Consider the following 20,506-nt stretch of genomic DNA (forward strand, 5'->3'; position numbering starts at 1 on the left):
CCCCTTTTGATGCAAACTACAAGAGTTATATCTACAGTAGAGGCAACGCTTATTCTAACATTTGCCTTAAACTAGCCGGGTTACATTCAGGGCATGTGCTGGGTATGTTCTGGGCTAGTTTGAGGCACGTTTAAGGCATTTCTGCATTGACTAACGACCCATAGGATTAACACAGCAGGGATCCCTGGCAGTCCAATTCAGCTTGAATGGGACTGCCAGGGACCCCCGCTGTTAATCTGATAGGCCATTAATCAATGCAGAAATGCTGGGGCTAGTTTAAGGAAATGTATTCAGAATGTACCTGGGTGTACCTGGGTCTTTTGGGGAATTGCCACTGGTTTTTGTTAGAATAATCGCTGCCTCTACTGTAGATATTCAAATATCTGCTTCTTACCAACTTGATCAAGAAAAAAACGGGTTGCCATGATGACGATGCTAACGTGTGATGACCTCATTACCAGCCCGATATTTAATTGGTCTCCTTGATCGAGGGGGAAGTGACTATGGTTCATACGTGAAACCAGGAGTATACGATCTGACGTCGCGCATGCAGTAACATCATGGAAAACTAATCCATCTGATTGGACAGAGCCAGATTATACACCCTGAGGGCGGACATTTAGAATAAAACACAGATGAGTGTCTTCTTTAAGGCTTATGTTCATGTCACCATAACAACGACGTCGCGCACGTGGCGACGTCATGAACAACTCATTTTCTGATTGGACATAGCCTTAAAACACACCCTTTTGGGCGGACTACTATGAAATGACAGATTGTTCTGATAATGATAATTTTAATGCTCATTTTTGGCGCGATTTTGACATATATTTTATATATATATATATCAACTACTCCCAGTGTAATTTACCACTCCCCGAGGAAGACGCAAGTCGAAGCGCGTAGGAGTGGGAAGCCAGAGACAGGACACCTACCTCCCTTATCTTGGGACTCACGTAGATATACTGACCTTGTGCAAACCTTTTCTCGTTATTTGGTTACCAGACTTTTTTTTCTTACACTTCATGGTTGCATACTTTTGTCTGCTAGTGTTTCAGAGACAGTGACTCAACCACATCCGTCTGAGTAACTTCGTGTTTGGTGTTTACCTAGTAGTCCTATTTCAGCACACTAATTACAGCATGACGAGTGATTACATGTTTATATTATAGCATGTTCTTGCTAGTTTTGACTCTGAGTATTACCTGTTTGGACATAGACATTGATTTTGCTCCCAGGGCATGGCATGATTTTTCCTACCTTATATGATCCACACACTAGAACATATATGTATTGCACACTCATCAGCTATTAATTTATGCAACACAGCATATAGCTGTTTTGAGCTAGTCAGTATCTAGAGGTAGTTCCTGTCAATTTTTTAACCTTTTGTATTGTCTTTAAGAGATGTGAAATAAATTGTTATATTTTGGTACACCCGTGTGCTCGTATGGGATACTTTTCTGTTTGTGTCTCTATTTCCCATTATCCCGTAGCACCGCTGGCATAATCATTTTCAGTTTATAATTAGCCAGCCTCCAAGGGTACCTATATAATATGTAGTGTATGCGGTGTCTAGCCCCCCTCTCTCTTCAAAAAAAAAATTTAAAAAAAATAATATATATATATATATATATATATATATATATATATATATATAGCAAATTAAAATGTTACTGTATATTCATTTGCATGTCTTAGACAGGTCTGCAACCCTGTCTTTCACCATTATCACCCAGCATACAGTGCTTCCACTGCAGCAAGGGATTCTGGGAAATGACATGCAAATGAGCACACAGTGCCACCTTTTGCTTCAAAACCATATAACATGGTCCCCTGTAAGTTTATGCTTGCTGCATTTCACAGCTTTGAGCACAGCCAGGGTTAAGATGCATAGCCAGTAAACCCACCCACAGACAGCCGTTTCGACCTTAATGGGTCTCCTCAGTGAGAGGTTGGTTATACTCGCTTTGCAAAATGAAGCTAAGGATAGGTTTCACCACACTTAGTTAAGTTATGGTGGGTAAAAAAAGAAACACACATATGCACAATGTTAAATATATATAATTATTGCATACTGTGTATACGCATCTTTATAATATGTATGGTCTATTCACTAAATTCTACAGGCTTCAAAACTACAGTATTTCAAAAACCAGGAAATTGAAACTTTTTTTTAAAGTAATTGGAGTTTTTCCTTTGACAAATCTGGTGCATTTGTTTTGCACTTATTTTGCCAACAACAAAAGTTTCATTACATAATTCATCATACTTCAAAGTATACCACCCATGAGATTGCACTGTACATGACCTGTTTCAGCATTCCTCTTTCTCTAAAACAAAATACTTCCATACTGAATGCTACAGTATGTATTAGTATGTTAAAGTTTCTACCAATGTTCCCCTCTCAATCCTATCCTATTTATAATTAAGTAGACCCTACACCACTTCTTTCTGCTCTTCACATCATATCTACTGTATATAACTATGTGTACTGTACATAAATGAGGTGGCATCAACACTTTCTTCTATCTGATAATTCCTTCACCTGTACAACCTGTCTGTACTTGTACTGCATTCCCAAAGTGGATGCTCAGAATAACTTTAACTTAAATTCACATTAAAGATGTAGCTCAGTGGGAAAGGGCTTCCTCTGATGTGTAGCTTTCTTCTGTAGACAGAGGTGATATCCAAACTAGAGAGGTGCAAACTTTTCGGCTAAGGTTACGAACCTGCCAAAATTCAACCTTTTTGTCAAACTTCCAAAAATCAACCTTTTTAAAAGTTTGTAAGGCGCTGGCCAAATCTCTACAGCTTGAAATATGTGTTTTTGCTGCAGAAAAGAGGATTGTATTTAGTAGACTGGGTTTTTCCACAAGAATATATATATATATATATATATATATATATATATATATATATATATATTATTTTTTTTATATATATGTATATATATATATATATATATTGCATCAATATACAGCAGAATCATTACTTCCTATAAGAATAGTTAAGAATAAGAATATGTTCAAGCTACTGGTTACAGTCACAAAAAAAAGTAAAACATATATGCAGATATCTCTGGATTAGTAGTGTGAGAAAATAAAATAATCAGCATAAAAAAGGAGTTTTAAATTCTGTACAAAAACAAAAATGTAAATTTTCCCTAACATGCATCCCAGATTGAACAAGTTAAGAGCCCAACACTGGAATATTTTGAGCTATACCTTTCTTCCAGGGAAAAGGGAGACCAAAAAGCGCACCAGCACAAACGGAGCAGGAAGAAACCAGAACAAAAAAATGATTAAAAGGGCACTTTAATGTGGCAAAAGACACATCCAATGCATTTCGAACGTCGCAGCGTTCTTTTTCAAGGATAAAACACAATGTGATAACATCCATTATATACCCTCTTACCTGTGGGCCATTTCGCGCCAAAAATCAGAACCTGATGACGTCATAACAGAGCGACTCAGTGCCGATCTAAGGGCAAAAGGAAGTACCAAAGGCAGTGTGGCCATTTTGGATGTGGGCAAACATAGGAACACAATAACAAAGCTTTATTGACCATTCCAGCAGAACAAAATACATTGCTGCTAACTGGACAAGCATATTTAAACGAAATAAAGCTATATTAAACTAAACTAATGCTTAATAAAGGGTACTATTATATCAAGGAAAAACATGAACAAGGTGGATTAAAAAACTAGCTGTGTTGCAACTAAGTTATATACAAAAAAAAAAAAAAGTTAAAAATAAAAACCTCTAAACATGATTAAAAAAATGTGCAAGAAAAGTAAATTTAAAGACATATTACACATACATACTGCATAACACAGATTGTGTACCTAAATCATAGGAACCAGGGAAATACAACCATTATAAAATATGAAGTATTATCCACAAGATACATCAAAGAACAATTTAAGCTTACATATTAGCATAATATTTGCATGATAAGGCATAGGTTCAAAGGTTATAATGACAAGAATATAATGTCCAATATAATGACAATTGTCTTATTTAATCTGTATTACCAACTAATTACACCATAATACGTCTATCACAAAAATGTTTACAAAAAATGTGTTAGTTGCCAGTCAATGTTCAAGCCCATAGGGAAGCGCGTTTGGAGAGTGAAGATCCAATACGCCTCCCTACGGTCCAGAAGGTTGATATGATCACCTCCTCTAGATTTAGAAATAACTGATTCAATCCCCAAAAAGGAAAAATTATTAATTCCTCCCTGACCACATTCAGTGAAATGTTTTGAGACTGGATGATTAGTGTCTCTCAATTTTATGAGCCTTAAATGCTCTAACATCCTGACCTTAAGGGCTCTAGTCGTCCTCCCCACATACCTCTTGCCACAACCACATGTTATTAGATAAATCACAAATTGACTTTTACAATTTATAAAACTGTTAATCTTAAATTCCTTATTTGGTAATATATTCACACCATGTGGCGGTGGCAAGGCAAACTGGAAAAAACTTTTGGCAGGCTTCATGTGTTTACATGCACTACAAGAGCCACATTTGAAGGAACCCCTAGTCCTGCAAGTCCTACCATTGTATGCTGCTCCTGCCTGGACCTCCTTGGGATCTTTACTCATCTCCTGTGGATTCCGGAAGACTGGGACAGTCACTCAATTACTACTGAGACTTTGTGCATAACACATCTTTCCAAGAAGTCGCGTGTATCCTTCAACTCACCGCAAGCATCGGGACCCTGCAGCCGGTTCGTAGGAGAGTGCGACCGGACTGTGACGTCACTATCGAGCGCTCCGTAGAGGAGTAACGACACGTGACTAACGAGCTTGGATGCGGATAGCACAGGCTATACCTATCTTCCTTCTACTGTGATAATCCCTGTTAAGATCCCTGTTAAGATCCCTGTTAAGATCAGGCGCCAGTAATCATCATGGGTTTTCCCCCTTCATAGCCCTGTCCTGAGTGGTCGATGCAGGCCTGGACTCTGCTTCAGGCGTCATCAAGAGGGGAGGTTCTGCTGACACCGTGAGGGGCGGGGCTAGCTCTATATTTAGCAGCCAACTCCGGTGAGTGGCGGGGCTTTTTGCTGGTTCTTCGTTCGAGAGAGTAGTTAGGAAGAGTTCGAGTGAACAGTGATATCGAGAGTCTAGAGTTGCCGGTTATTATGCCGTGAGCCACGAATCCTGCGGAACGGTCCGAGGAGTATCAGGAGGCTGCGGGCTCCCCGGCGCAGAGTGCCGGAAGAGAGAGAGAGGAACTGAAACGATCAGCGTCTATAGGTAGAATTATAGACTGGTGGACCAATGCCCTCACCCCACTGCCAGGGGTGATGGGGGAGAATTCAAGACCCACCTCGAGGCTAACCTCGGGGGTGGGCCACGGGGTATTGAAGCCCTAGCTCAGACCATCCTGTCGGAAGTGACTTGGAGGGAAGGAGAGGAGGAAGTATTTGCACGGAGGTGAGCTGTGTATAACCCGTTCTGGCTATTGTGTTGCGGCTGCTGGAAGCCTTATCGTTGGGATATTGTTGCTCTGTCAAATAAAGAGACTATTCTTCATCCGTAAAGACTGTGTGTGACTTGGAGAGTATAACCCTGGGACCCGAGGGGTTCTTCTATACCGGTCCTGTCCCATTACCCTGGGAGTATAGAAGATGGAGGCGCTGCACCAGTAAGAGATCATGGAGGCTATCACCCCAGAAGCCCGGTCCTGGCTCCCCCACAACACCGTGGGAAGCTCAGGCCCTCCTGTTCCTAACAGGTACGCACCACACCGCATGTAATCTGCCCTCATGTACCCTAGACACCACCGTATAGTCTGGGGGGGGAAGCATGGTTATATATATATAAATATATATATATATATATATGTCAACTACTCCCAGTGTAATTTACCACTCCCCGAGGAAGACGCAAGTCGAAGCGCGTAGGAGTGGGAAGCCAGACAGGACACCTACCTCCCTTATCTTGGCACTCACGTAGATATACTGACCTTATGCAAACCTTTTCTCATTATTTGGTTACCAGACTTTTTTTTCTTACACTTCATGGTTGCATACTTTTGTCTGCTAGTGTTTCAGAGGCAGTGATTCAACCACATCAGTTTGCGTAACTTCGTGTTTGGTGTTTACCTAGTAGTCCTATTTCAGCACACTAATTACAGCATGACGAGTGATTACATGTTTATATTATAGCATGTTCTAGCTAGTTTTGACTCTGAGTATTACCTGTTTGGACATAGACATTGATTTTGCTCCCAGGGCATGGCATGATTTTTCCTACCTTATATTATATGATCCACACACTAGAACATATATGTATTGCACACTCATCAGCTATTAATTTATGCAACACAGCATATAGCTGTTTTGAGCTAGTCAGTATCTAGAGGTAGTACCTGTCAATTTTTTTACCTTTTGTATTGTCTTTAAGAGATGTGAAATAAATTGTTATATTTTGGTACACCCGTGTGCTCGTATGGGATACTTTTCTGTTTGTGTCTCTATTACCCATTATCCCGTAGCACCGCTGGCATAATCATTTTCAGTTTATAATTAGCCAGCCTCCAAGGGTACCTATATAATATGTAGTGTATGCGGTGTCTAGCCCCCCCTCTCTCTTCAAAACAAATATTTATATATATATAGCAAATTAAAATGTTACTGTATATTCATTTGCATGTCTTAGACAGGTCTGCAACCCTGTCTTTCACCATTATCACCCAGCATACAGTGCTTCCACTGCAGCAAGGGATTCTGGGAAATGACATGCAAATGAGCACACAGTGTCACCTTTTGCTTCAAAACCATATAACATGGTCCCCTGTAAGCTTATGCTTGCTGCATTTCACAGCTTTGAGCACAGCCAGGGTTAAGATGCATAGCCAGTAAACCCACCCACAGACAGCCATGTCGACCTTAATGGGTCTCCTCAGTGTGGGGTTGGTTATACTCGCTTTGCAAAATGAAGCTAAGGATAGGTTTCACCACACTTAGTTAAGTTATGGTGGGTAAAAAAAGAAACACACATATGCACAATGTTAGATATATATAATTATTGCATACTGTGTATACGCATATTTATAATATGTATGGTCTATTCACTAAATTCTACAGGCTTCAAAACTACAGCATGTCAAAAACCAGGAAATTGAAACTTTTTTTTAAAGTAATTGGAGTTTTTCCTTTGACAAATCTGGTGCATTTGTTTTGCACTTATTTTGCCCCAGTTTTACAACTGGGAGACTTTCGTTAACAAACAACAAAAGTTTCATTACATAATTCATCATACTTCAAAGTATACCACCCATGAGATTGCACTGTACATGACCTGTTTCAGCATTCCTCTTTCTCTAAAACAAAATACTTCCATCCTGAATGCTACAGTATGTATTAGTATGTTAAAGTTGCTACCAATGTTCCCCTCTCAATCCTATCCTATTTATAATTAAGTAGACCCTACACCACTTCTTTCTGCTCTTCACATCATATCTACTGTATATAACTATGTGTACTGTACATAAATGAGGTGGCATCAACACTTTCTTCTATCTGATAATTCCTTCACCTGTACAACCTGTCTGTACTTGTACTGCATTCCCAAAGTGGATGCTCAGAATAACTTTAACTTAAGTTCACATTAAAGATGTAGCTCAGTGGGAAAGGGCTTCCTCTGATGTGTCGCTTTCTTCTGTAGACAGAGGTGGTTCCCAAACTAGAGAGGTGCAAACTTTTCGGCTAAGGTTACGAACCTGCCAAAATTCAACCTTTTTGTCAAACTTCCAAAAATCAACCTTTTTAAAAGTTTATAAGGCGCTGGCCAAATCTCTACAGCTTGAAATATGTGTTTTTGCTGCAGAGAAGAGGATTGTATTTAGTAGACTGGGTTTTTCCACAAGGATATATATATATATATACAGTGTTCGACAAATCACCCAAAAATCTACTCGCCCAACCAAAAAATCTACTCGCCACCTAGTCCCGCCCCCAACTCCGCCCCTAGTCCCGCCCCCAACGCCGCCCCTAGTCCCGCCCCCAACTCCGCCCCTAGTCCCGCCCCCAACCCCGCTTTAAAATAAAATATATAAATAAAATACATTTAATAAATTCCTAGTCAGAACAACATTCGTTTTTGACATAAATGTATTTATTGTATTACATTATACTACAATTAGTCGTGTGTGTGCGCGTGTGTGTGTGTGTGTGTGTGTCAATGTCGGATCTAGAACTAAAAGCCAGATGTGAATGACTAGTTTCCTGAATCCCTTAACCAGTGTCTTGACGTCGGCGCTTCACAGAGAGAGAGACAGACAGACACACACACACACACACACACACACAGAGAGCGGCACACCCACACCCACACACACACAGAGAGAGAGAGACACACACACACAAACACACACACACACACAGAGAGAAAGAGAGACACACAGAGAAAGAGAGAGAATGAGAGACACACACACAGAGAATTAGAGAAAGAGAGAGTGCGACAGAGAGCGCGAAGAAGAGAGTGCGACAGAGAGCGCGAAGAAGAGAGTGCGACAGAGAGCGCGAAGAAGAGAGTGCGACAGAGAGCGCGAAGAAGAGAGTGCGACAGAGAGAGCGAATAAGAGAGTGCGACAGAGAGAGCGAAGAAGAGAGTGCGACAGAGAGAGCGAAGAAGAGAGTGCGACAGAGAGAGCGAAGAAGAGAGTGCGACAGAGAGAGCGAAGAAGAGAGTGCAACAGAGAGGGAGAGGGTGACAGAGAGAGGGCGAGAGGGAGAGGGTGACACGGAGAGGGAGAGGGAGGGTGACAAGGAGAGGGAGGGTGACAAGGAGAGGGAGGGTGACAAGGAGAGGGAGGGTGACAGGGAGAGGGTGACACAGGGAGAGGGTGACACAGGGAGAGGGTGACACAGGGAGAGGGTGACACAGGGAGAGAGAGGGTGACAGGGAGAGGAAGGGTGACAGGGAGAGGGAGGTTGACACAGGGAGAGGGGGAGAATGACACGGAGAGGGGGAGGGTGACACAGGGAGAGGGGGAGGGTGACACAGGGAGAGGGGGAGGGTGACACAGGGAGAGGGTGAGGGTGACACAGGGAGAGGGGGAGGGTGACACAGGGAGAGGGGGAAGGTGACACAGGGAGAGGGAGAGAGGGTGACACAGGGAGAGGGAGGGTGACAGAGGGAGAGGGTGACAGAGAGAGATGGTGGGTGACACAGGGAGAGGGTGACACAGGGAGAGGGTGAGGGTGACACTGGGAGAGGGAGAGAGGGTGACACAGGGAGAGGGTGACACAGGGAGAGGGAGAGAGGGTGACACACTCACAGACACACAGACACTTACACTCACTCAGACAAACTCACACTCACAGTCTGTCACTCACACACACAAACACTCACCCGTAAGGCAGGGGGGTCGCACATGGCAGCGGGGGCCTCCGCACGGCAGGAGGGCCTCTGCAAGGGGCCGCGCCCCCTCCAGAGTGGGACGCCGACGCCGCAGTATTCACTGATAGATGTGCTTAGAGCAGGGAGAGGCTCCGGTGAGGGGATTTCCCCTGCTTAGAGCAGGGAGAGGCTCCTGTGAGGGGATGAGGGGGGGGTCACGGAGGCCGGGAGAGATTGGGGTGAGGGGGGGGGGGGCGGGTGGCCCGATGCGAGGGGGGGGCGGGTGGCCCTTTGCGAGGGGGGGGGCGGATGGCCCAGTGCGAGGGGGGGGCGGGTGGCCCGATGGGAGGGGTGACAGATGGCCCTGCAGGGGCCTGAGGCAGACAGGCATGGAAGCGCTGGCTGCCGGAAGGGGGAGGAGTGGAAGCGCTGAGGAGGGAGGCCACTGCTCAGAGAGCCGGAGGCGGGGTAATCTCCCCCAACAACATGAACCCGCCTCCGGCTTTTTTTTTTTCTACAGCGCGAGCGCGGGAAAAACAGCAGCGCGAGCGCGGGAAAAACAGCAGCGCGAGCGCGGGAAAAACAGCAGCGCGAGCGCGGGAAATTTAAAAAACACACGTGTGCTGCTTGGGCCAATATTTACTCGCCCGGGGGTTAAATCCTATATAATTGTCGAACACTGTATGTATGTATATATATATATATATATATATATATATATATATATATATATATATATATATATATATATATATATATATATATATATATATATATATATATATATATATATATAGCATCAATATACAGCAGAATCATTACTTCCTATAAGAATAGTTAAGAATATGTTCAAGCTACTGGTTACAGTCACGAAAAAAGTAAAACATATATGCAGATATCTCTGGATTAGTAGTGTGAGAAAATAAAATAATCAGCATAAAAAAGGAGTTTTAAATTCTGTACAAAAACTAAAATGTAAATTTTCCCTAACATGCATCCCAGATTGAACAAGTTAAGAGCCCCACACTGGAATATTTTGAGCTATACCTTTCTTCCACCCTTTAAAATATACATAAAATAGTCATCATAAAAAAAATTAGTGAACATCATACAAGACTGCAAGATAAACTCTTACAAACGGGTTACTTTTTTTACAATGTAGAAAGTTACAAAGTGATGAAAAAAAGATTTACAGCACTTTCCCTTATCTTACAGTATTACTAAAAATACTATATACTGTACTTACTCTTTTGGGATCAGCAAACAATTCTATCACTTTCGTGCTGGTGCAAAGGAAGATGTCACCCTTTTGGTGCCTCTAGGTTAATCTGCAGTTTTCTCCTTGGTATTTGAAAGCAATGTCGGATCTAGAACTAAAAGCCAGATGTGAATGACTAGTTTCCTGAATCCCTTAACCAGTGTCTTGACGTCGGCGCTTCACAGAGAGAGAGACAGACAGACAGACACACACACACACACACACACACACACACACACAGAGAGCGGCACACCCACACCCACACCCACACACACACAGAGAGAGAGAGACACACACACACAAACACACACACAGAGAGAGAAAGAGAGACACACAGAGAAAGAGAGAGAATGAGAGACACACACACAGAGAATGAGAGAAAGAGAGAGTGCGACAGAGAGCGCGAAGAAGAGAGTGCGACAGAGAGCGTGAAGAAGAGAGTGCGACAGAGAGCGCGAAGAAGAGAGTGCGACAGAGAGAGCGAATAAGAGAGTGCAACAGAGAGAGCGAAGAAGAGAGTGCGACAGAGAGAGCGAAGAAGAGAGTGCGACAGAGAGAGCGAAGAAGAGAGTGCGACAGAGAGAGCGAAGAAGAGAGTGCAACAGAGAGGGAGAGGGTGACAGAGAGAGGGCGAGAGGGAGAGGGTGACACGGAGAGGGAGAGGGAGGGTGACAAGGAGAGGGAGGGTGACAAGGAGAGGGAGGGTGACAAGGAGAGGGAGGGTGACAGGGAGAGGGTGACACAGGGAGAGGGTGACACTGGGAGAGGGTGACACTGGGAGAGGGTGACACAGGGAGAGGGTGACAAAGGGAGAGAGAGGGTGACAAAGGGAGAGAGAGGGTGACAGGGAGAGGAAGGGTGACAGGGAGAGGGAGGTTGACACAGGGAGAGGGGGAGAATGACACAGGGAGAGGGGGAGGGTGACACAGGGAGAGGGGGAAGGTGACACAGGGAGAGGGGGAGGGTGACAGGGAGAGGGAGAGGGTGGGTGACACAGGGAGAGGGAGAGAGGGTGACACAGGGAGAGGGAGGGTGACAGAGGGAGAGGGTGACAGAGAGAGATGGTGGGTGACACAGGGAGAGGGTGACACAGGGAGAGGGTGAGGGTGACACTGGGAGAGGGAGAGAGGGTGACACAGGGAGAGGGTGACACAGGGAGAGGGAGAGAGGGTGACACACTCACAGACACACAGACACTTACACTCACTCAGACTCACTCAGACAAACTCACACTCACAGTCTGTCACTCACACACACAAACACTCACCCGTAAGGCAGGGGGGTCGCACATGGCAGCGGGGGCCTCCGCACGGCAGGAGGGCCTCTGCAAGGGGCCGCGCCCCCTCCAGAGTGGGACGCCGACGCCGCAGTATTCACTGATAGATGTGCTTAGAGCAGGGAGAGGCTCCGGTGAGGGGATTTCCCCTGCTTAGAGCAGGGAGAGGCTCCGGTGAGGGGATTTCCCCTGCTTAGAGCAGGAAGAGGCTCCTGTGAGGGGATTTCCCCTGCTTAGAGCAGGGAGAGGCACGCGTGGGGTGAGGGGGGGTCACGGAGGCCGGGAGAGATTGGGGTGAGGGGGGGGGGGCGGGTGGCCCGATGCGAGGGGGGGCGGATGGCCCTTTGTGAGGGTGGGGCGGATGGCCCTTTGTGAGGGTGGGGCGGATGGCCCTTTGCGAGGGGGGGGGCGGATGGCCCAGTGCGAGGGGGGGGCGGGTGGCCCGATGGGAGGGGTGACAGATGGCCCTGCAGGGGCCTGAGGCAGACAGGCATGGAAGCGCTGGCTGCCGGAAGGGGGAGGAGTGGAAGCGCTGAGGAGGGAGGCCACTGCTCAGAGAGCCGGAGGCGGGGTAATCTCCCCCAACAACATGAACCCGCCTTTTCTACAGCGCGAGCGCGGGAAAAACAGCAGCGCGAGCGCGGGAAAAACAGCAGCGCGAGCGCGGGAAAAACAGCAGCGCGAGCGCGGGAAATTTAAAAAACACACGTGTGCTGCGTGGGCCAATATTTACTCGCCCGGGGGTTAAATCCACCCGCCCCGGGCGAGTAAATGTATATAATTGTCGAACACTGTATATATATATATATATATATATATATATATATATATATATATATATATATATATATATATATATATATATATATATATATATATATATATATATATATATATATATATATATATATATATATATATATATATATTGCATCAATATACAGCAGAATCATTACTTCCTATAAGAATAGTTAAGAATAAGAATATGTTCAAGCTACTGGTTACAGTCACGAAAAAAGTAAAACATATATGCAGATATCTCTGGATTAGTAGTGTGAGAAAATAAAATAATCAGCATAAAAAAGGAGTTTTAAATTCTGTACAAAAACTAAAATGTAAATTTTCCCTAACATGCATCCCAGATTGAACAAGTTAAGAGCCCCACACTGGAATATTTTGAGCTATACCTTTCTTCCACCCTTTAAAATATACATAAAATAGTCATCATAAAAAAAATTAGTGAACATCATACAAGACTGCAAGATAAACTCTTACAAACGGGTTACTTTTTTTACAATGTAGAAAGTTACAAAGTGATGAAAAAAAGATTTACAGCACTTTCCCTTATCTTACAGTATTACTAAAAATACTATATACTGTACTTACTCTTTTGGGATCAGCAAACAATTCTATCACTTTCGTGCTGGTGCAAAGGAAGATGTCACCCTTCTGGTGCCTCTAGGTTAATCTGCAGTTTTCTCCTTGGTATTTGAAAGCAATGTTGTACTCCGCCCAGTCCATCAGAAAGTCATTATTAAAGGGGTGTGCTGAAGCAGTAGAAGGCTGTGTTGTGCATAGAGGATCTTTAAACCTTAACTGTTTATTTTACTTATATACCGTCAGGGGTGCGCAAACTTTCTGCGCTGCACCCCCCTTATCTACATCATACAACATTTCTCTTATAATAACATCTTCACATACTGTAGTGTGTATCTCATTAGGAATAATCCTTGTATCAGAAAGTCTAATTCCAATACCCCCCACACCCCATTGTATAGGACAGGTTTCATCCCCTAAAAGTGTTCTTTCACTATCCCAACTACAGCTGCAGCGGGCGTTATTCAAACAAATCACGGCGCCGATTTTGTGTGCTCTGCTGCACTCCACGCAGCATGAACGCGGCCAATCGCCCCAGGCACCCGCTCTTATCGCGATTGCTTTGTTGAATTTCATGGATTCTGTTTCTTTGGGTGCAATGAAATGAATGAATTGCAATGTGTACAGTACTGTGCTACTGTGTCAATTTCAGGTGTTTAAAAACCAGAACTCTAAAATGCCATTTTCTGCACTCGCCGCACTCGCGTCTTAAGGCGGTACGGTTGGAAGACATCCCGCGTCATGACATCGGTATTCCGATGTACACAACGCGTGAAGTGTTTGAATAATGGCCGCTGCAGCTGTAGTAATCTTCTTTTAAGAATATTGTTTTAAAAAACTGCCTTTCATCTTTTAAAATCTTATTATTATTATAGGAGTAAATTTGACTACAAGTGACAGTACTCAAAATTGTATTTTTAATGTTAGTTTTCGGTATGTTATATAAGTTATATTCAATGTGTAACCCGTTAGCTGAACAATAATAGAACACATATTTAAGTAATAATCCCCGAAGAACAGGGCATTACTGGCCAATAATGCCCTGGCTGGAAGAGTTGAAGGCTTTAACCCAGCCAGGGCATTATTGGCCAGTAATGCCCTGTTCTGAGGGGATATTACTATTATAGGCTAAATGTAGGCTTATTTCATAAATAATAGACACTTTTGTATAGTTAAATAGATTTTTTAATTAAAATAAAATGGTAAATACATGAAACCACCTCTATATACTCTTACACTGCAGCTATCTATATCCACACACTGCCGCCCCTCTGTGTACACACACACACACACACACACACACACACACACACACACACACACACACACACACACACACACACACACACACACACACACACACACACACACACACAGCAGATCTATACACACACTATCTGCTGCTACACACACACCAGCACACACAACACAGCACCTCTACACACACAGTAGCTCTACACACACAAGCACACATATATATATATATATATATATATATATATATATATATATATATATATATATATGTAGCCCCCTGTAAACAGCACAGGCTATACCTATCTTCCTTCTACTGTGATAATCCCTGTTAAGATCCCTGTTAAGATCCCTGTTAAGATCAGGCGCCAGTAATCATCATGGGTTTTCCTCCTTCATAGCCCTGTCCTGAGTGGTCGATGCAGGCCTGGACTCTGCTTCAGGCGTGATCAAGAGGGGAGGTTCTGCTGACACCGTGAGGGGCGGGGCTAGCTCTATATTTAGCAGCCAACTCCGGTGAGTGGCGGGGCTTTTTGCTGGTTCTTCGTTCGAGAGAGTAGTTAGGAAGAGTTCGAGTGAACAGTGATATCGAGAGTCTAGAGTTGCCGGTTATTATGCCGTGAGCCACGAATCCTGCGGAACGGTCCGAGGAGTATCAGGAGGCTGCGGGCTCCCCGGCGCAGAGTGCCGGAAGAGAGAGAGAGGAACTGAAACGATCAGCGTCTATAGGTAGAATTATAGACTGGTGGACCAATGCCCTCACCCCACTGCCAGGGGTGATGGGGGAGAATTCAAGACCCACCTCGAGGCTAACCTCGGGGGTGGGCCACGGGGTATTGAAGCCCTAGCTCAGACCATCCTGTCGGAAGTGACTTGGAGGGAAGGAGAGGAGGAAGTATTTGCACGGAGGTGAGCTGTGTATAACCCGTTCTGGCTATTGTGTTGCGGCTGCTGGAAGCCTTATCGTTGGGATATTGTTGCTCTGTCAAATAAAGAGACTATTCTTCATCCGTAAAGACTGTGTGTGACTTGGAGAGTATAACCCTGGGACCCGAGGGGTTCTTCTATACCGGTCCTGTCCCATTACCCTGGGAGTATAGAAGATGGAGGCGCTGCACCAGTAAGAGATCATGGAGGCTATCACCCCAGAAGCCCGGTCCTGGCTCCCCCACAACACCGCGGGAAGCTCAGGCCCTCCTGTTCCTAACAGGTACGCACCACACCGCATGTAATCTGCCCTCATGTACCCTAGACACCACCGTATAGTCTGGGGGGGGAAGCATGGTTATATATATATAAATATATATATATATATATATGTCAACTACTCCCAGTGTAATTTACTACTCCCCGAGGAAGACGCAAGTCGAAGCGCGTAGGAGTGGGAAGCCAGAGACAGGACACCTACCTCCCTTATCTTGGCACTCACGTAGATATACTGACCTTATGCAAACCTTTTCTCATTATTTGGTTACCAGACTTTTTTTTCTTACACTTCATGGTTGCATACTTTTGCTAGTCTTTCTAGTCTAGTCTAGTCTTTCTAGTCTTTCTGGTCTGCTAGTGTTTCAGAGGCAGTGATTCAACCACATCAGTTTGAGTAACTTCGTGTTTGGTGTTTACCTAGTAGTCCTATTTCAGCACACTAATTACAGCATGACGAGTGATTACATGTTTATATTATAGCATGTTCTAGCTAGTTTTGACTCTGAGTATTACCTGTTTGGACATAGACATTGATTTTGCTCCCAGGGCATGGCATGATTTTTCCTACCTTATATTATATGATCCACACATTAGAACATATATGTATTGCACACTCATCAGCTATTAATTTATGCAACACAGCATATAGCTGTTTTGAGCTAGTCAGCATCTAGAGGTAGTTCCTGTCAATTTTTTAACCTTTTGTATTGTCTTTAAGAGATGTGAAATAAATTGTTATATTTTGGTACACCCGTGTGCTCGTATGGGATACTTTTCTGTTTGTGTCTCTATTACCCATTATCCCGTAGCACCGCTGGCATAATCATTTTCAGTTTATAATTAGCCAGCCTCCAAGGGTACCTATATAATATGTAGTGTATGCGGTGTCTAGCCCCCCCTCTCTCTTCAAAACAAATATTTATATATATATAGCAAATTAAAATGTTACTGTATATTCATTTGCATGTCTTAGACAGGTCTGCAACCGTGTCTTTCACCATTATCACCCAGCATACAGTGCTTCCACTGCAGCAAGGGATTCTGGGAAATGACATGCAAATGAGCACACAGTGTCACCTTTTGCTTCAAAACCATATAACATGGTCCCCTGTAAGCTTATGCTTGCTGCATTTCACAGCTTTGAGCACAGCCAGGGTTAAGATGCATAGCCAGTAAACCCACCCACAGACAGCCATGTCGACCTTAATGGGTCTCCTCAGTGTGGGGTTGGTTATACTCGCTTTGCAAAATGAAGCTAAGGATAGGTTTCACCACACTTAGTTAAGTTATGGTGGGTAAAAAAAGAAACACACATATGCACAATGTTAGATATATATAATTATTGCATACTGTGTATACGCATATTTATAATATGTATGGTCTATTCACTAAATTCTACAGGCTTCAAAACTACAGCATGTCAAAAACCAGGAAATTGAAACTTTTTTTTAAAGTAATTGGAGTTTTTCCTTTGACAAATCTGGTGCATTTGTTTTGCACTTATTTTGCCCCAGTTTTACAACTGGGAGACTTTCGTTAACAAACAACAAAAGTTTCATTACATAATTCATCATACTTCAAAGTATACCACCCATGAGATTGCACTGTACATGACCTGTTTCAGCATTCCTCTTTCTCTAAAACAAAATACTTCCATCCTGAATGCTACAGTATGTATTAGTATGTTAAAGTTGCTACCAATGTTCCCCTCTCAATCCTATCCTATTTATAATTAAGTAGACCCTACACCACTTCTTTCTGCTCTTCACATCATATCTACTGTATATAACTATGTGTACTGTACATAAATGAGGTGGCATCAACACTTTCTTCTATCTGATAATTCCTTCACCTGTACAACCTGTCTGTACTTGTACTGCATTCCCAAAGTGGATGCTCAGAATAACTTTAACTTAAGTTCACATTAAAGATGTAGCTCAGTGGGAAAGGGCTTCCTCTGATGTGTCGCTTTCTTCTGTAGACAGAGGTGGTTCCCAAACTAGAGAGGTGCAAACTTTTCGGCTAAGGTTACGAACCTGCCAAAATTCAACCTTTTTGTCAAACTTCCAAAAATCAACCTTTTTAAAAGTTTGTAAGGCGCTGGCCAAATCTCTACAGCTTGAAATATGTGTTTTTGCTGCAGAGAAGAGGATTGTATTTAGTAGACTGGGTTTTTCCACAAGGATATATATATATACAGTGTTCGACAAATCACCCAAAAATCTACTCGCCCAACCAAAAAATCTACTCGCCACCTAGTCCTGCCCCCAACTCCGCCCCTAGTCCCGCCCCCAACTCCGCCCCTAGTCCCGCCCCCAACCCCGCTTTAAAATAAAATATATAAATAAAATACATTTAATAAATTCCTAGTCAGAACAACATTCGTTTTTGACATAAATGTATTTATTGTATTACATTATACTACAATTAGTCGTGTGTGTGCGCGTGTGTGTGTGTGTGTATGTCAATGTCGGATCTAGAACTAAAAGCCAGATGTGAATGACTAGTTTCCTGAATCCCTTAACCAGTGTCTTGACGTCGGCGCTTCACAGAGAGAGAGACAGACAGACACACACACACACACAGAGAGAAAGAGAGACACACAGAGAAAGAGAGAGAATGAGAGACACACACACAGAGAATGATAGAAAGAGAGAGTGCGACAGAGAGGGCGAAGAAGAGAGTGCGACAGAGAGCGCGAAGAAGAGAGTGCGACAGAGAGAGCGAATAAGAGAGTGCGACAGAGAGAGCGAAGAAGAGAGTGCGACAGAGAGAGCGAAGAAGAGAGTGCGACAGAGAGAGCGAAGAAGAGAGTGCGACAGAGAGAGCGAAGAAGAGAGTGCGACAGAGAGAGCGAAGAAGAGAGTGCAACAGAGAGGGAGAGGGTGACAGAGAGAGGGCGAGAGGGAGAGGGTGACACGGAGAGGGAGAGGGAGGGTGACAAGGAGAGGGAGGGTGACAAGGAGAGGGAGGGTGACAAGGAGAGGGAGGGTGACAGGGAGAGGGTGACACAGGGAGAGGGTGACACAGGGAGAGGGTGACACAGGGAGAGGGTGACACAGGGAGAGAGAGGGTGACAGGGAGAGGAAGGGTGACAGGGAGAGGGAGGTTGACACAGGGAGAGGGGGAGAATGACACAGGGAGAGGGGGAGGGTGACACAGGGAGAGGGGGAGGGTGACACAGGGAGAGGGGGAGGGTGACACAGGGAGAGGGGGAGGGTGACACAGGGAGAGGGGGAGGGTGACACAGGGAGAGGGGGAGGGTGACACAGGGAGAGGGGGAGGGTGACACAGGGAGAGGGGGAGGGTGACACAGGGAGAGGGGGAAGGTGACACAGGGAGAGGGGGAGGGTGACAGGGAGAGGGTGAGGGTGGGTGACACAGGGAGAGGGAGAGAGGGTGACACAGGGAGAGGGAGGGTGACAGAGGGAGAGGGTGACAGAGAGAGATGGTGGGTGACACAGGGAGAGGGTGACACAGGGAGAGGGTGAGGGTGACACTGGGAGAGGGAGAGAGGGTGACACAGGGAGAGGGTGACACAGGGAGAGGGAGAGAGGGTGACACACTCACAGACACACAGACACTTACACTCACTCAGACACACTCACTCAGACAAACTCACACTCACAGTCTGTCACTCACACACACAAACACTCACCCGTAAGGCAGGGGGTCGCACATGGCACCGGGGGCCTCCGCACGGCAGGAGGGCCTCTGCAAGGGGCCGCGCCCCCTCCAGAGTGGGACGCCGACGCCGCAGTATTCACTGATTGATGTGCTTAGAGCAGGGAGAGGCTCCGGTGAGGGGATTTCCCCTGCTTAGAGCAGGGAGAGGCTCCTGTGAGGGGATTTCCCCTGCTTAGAGCAGGGAGAGGCACGCGTGGGGTGAGGGGGGGTCACGGAGGCCGGGAGAGATTGGGGTGAGGGGGGGGGGGCGGGTGGCCTGATGCGAGGGGGGGCGGATGGCCCTTTGTGAGGGTGGGGCGGATGGCCCTTTGCGAGGGGGGGGGCGGATGGCCCAGTGCGAGGGGGGGGCGGGTGGCCCGATGGGAGGGGTGACAGATGGCCCTGCAGGGGCCTGAGGCAGACAGGCATGGAAGCGCTGGCTGCCGGAAGGGGGAGGAGTGGAAGCGCTGAGGAGGGAGGCCACTGCTCAGAGAGCCGGAGGCGGGGTAATCTCCCCCAACAACATGAACCCGCCTCCGGCTTTTTTTTTTTCTACAGCGCGAGCGCGGGAAAAACAGCAGCGCGAGCGCGGGAAAAACAGCAGCGCGAGCGCGGGAAAAACAGCAGCGCGAGCGCGGGAAATTTAAAAAACACACGTGTGCTGCTTGGGCCAATATTTACTCGCCCGGGGGTTAAATCCACCCGCCCCGGGCGAGTAAATGTATATAATTGTCGAACACTGTATATATATATATATATATATATATATATATATATATATATATATATATATTGCATCAATATACAGCAGAATCATTACTTCCTATAAGAATAGTTAAGAATAAGAATATGTTCAAGCTACTGGTTACAGTCACGAAAAAAGTAAAACATATATGCAGATATCTCTGGATTAGTAGTGTGAGAAAATAAAATAATCAGCATAAAAAAGGAGTTTTAAATTCTGTACAAAAACTAAAATGTAAATTTTCCCTAACATGCATCCCAGATTGAACAAGTTAAGAGCCCCACACTGGAATATTTTGAGCTATACCTTTCTTCCACCCTTTAAAATATACATAAAATAGTCATCATAAAAAAAATTAGT

The 20,506-nt window shown here is 44.9% G+C and overlaps 1 protein-coding gene across 4 annotated transcripts in view; it reads right to left on the bottom strand.

The window, feature by feature from the left end:
* The window catches only part of LOC142503884 (dimethylaniline monooxygenase [N-oxide-forming] 2-like), a 116,964-nt gene that overhangs the window by 38,619 nt on the left and 57,839 nt on the right, over positions 1-20,506 (bottom strand). Inside the window, exons 2-4 of one of the 4 annotated variants that reach the window (XM_075616770.1) lie at positions 13,285-13,461; positions 10,611-10,737; positions 3,418-3,483 (exon numbers count right to left, since the gene is read on the bottom strand). The exons of 2 other annotated variants lie outside the window; for them this stretch is intronic. The gene's annotated coding sequence lies outside the window, so the exon portion shown is untranslated. The remainder of the gene's footprint in view (positions 1-3,417; positions 3,484-10,610; positions 10,738-13,284; positions 13,462-20,506) is intronic. One more of the 4 variants, XM_075616769.1, reaches the window with a different exon arrangement.

Source organism: Ascaphus truei, chromosome 10 (assembly GCF_040206685.1).
Source record: "Ascaphus truei isolate aAscTru1 chromosome 10, aAscTru1.hap1, whole genome shotgun sequence".
NCBI lineage: Eukaryota > Metazoa > Chordata > Amphibia > Anura > Ascaphidae > Ascaphus > Ascaphus truei.